This window comes from Salmo salar, chromosome ssa10, assembly GCF_905237065.1.
Source record: "Salmo salar chromosome ssa10, Ssal_v3.1, whole genome shotgun sequence".
Taxonomy (NCBI): domain Eukaryota; kingdom Metazoa; phylum Chordata; class Actinopteri; order Salmoniformes; family Salmonidae; genus Salmo; species Salmo salar.
In genome coordinates, this window is record NC_059451.1 from 86,678,222 (window position 1) to 86,678,719 (window position 498).

Here is a 498-nt window from a genome sequence, read left to right on the forward strand (position 1 = left end):
GCAAAATTATTGTACCAACCAATGAAATGTGATTTGTCTTCAGCTGGTCTTCTGCAACAACAAAAAAAGGTTGTAACGTGGAGATATGGCGTGATGGAACATTACTATAAAAAGGTGTGTTTCAATTCAACATTTTAGAATTATTATTTATCGCCGATATGACAGATAAGCAGCTCCTTATGCTTCCTAAACCGTACCGCAAGCGATGCATGTTTGTTCAGACTGAGCATCCGGGGCTCTTAGCAAAACTCCCCAGTACAGAGGATGCCTTTATTCCAATTAATGTTATGTGTAATGGAACTGAGCCATGATCAAGGGCTAGCTCCTTCTGCTCCTCAGATACAAAAAAAACTCTTATTTCCCCTGTTGTTCGCCACTGCAGTCCATTCCTTTTCACTCTAACAGTCTACCACTCAACGCGCCATCAGTTTCAAACAAAACATCCGCCTCCGCCATCTTCATTTCCGTACGTTCTTTAGTACACATTGTCTTCTTTTG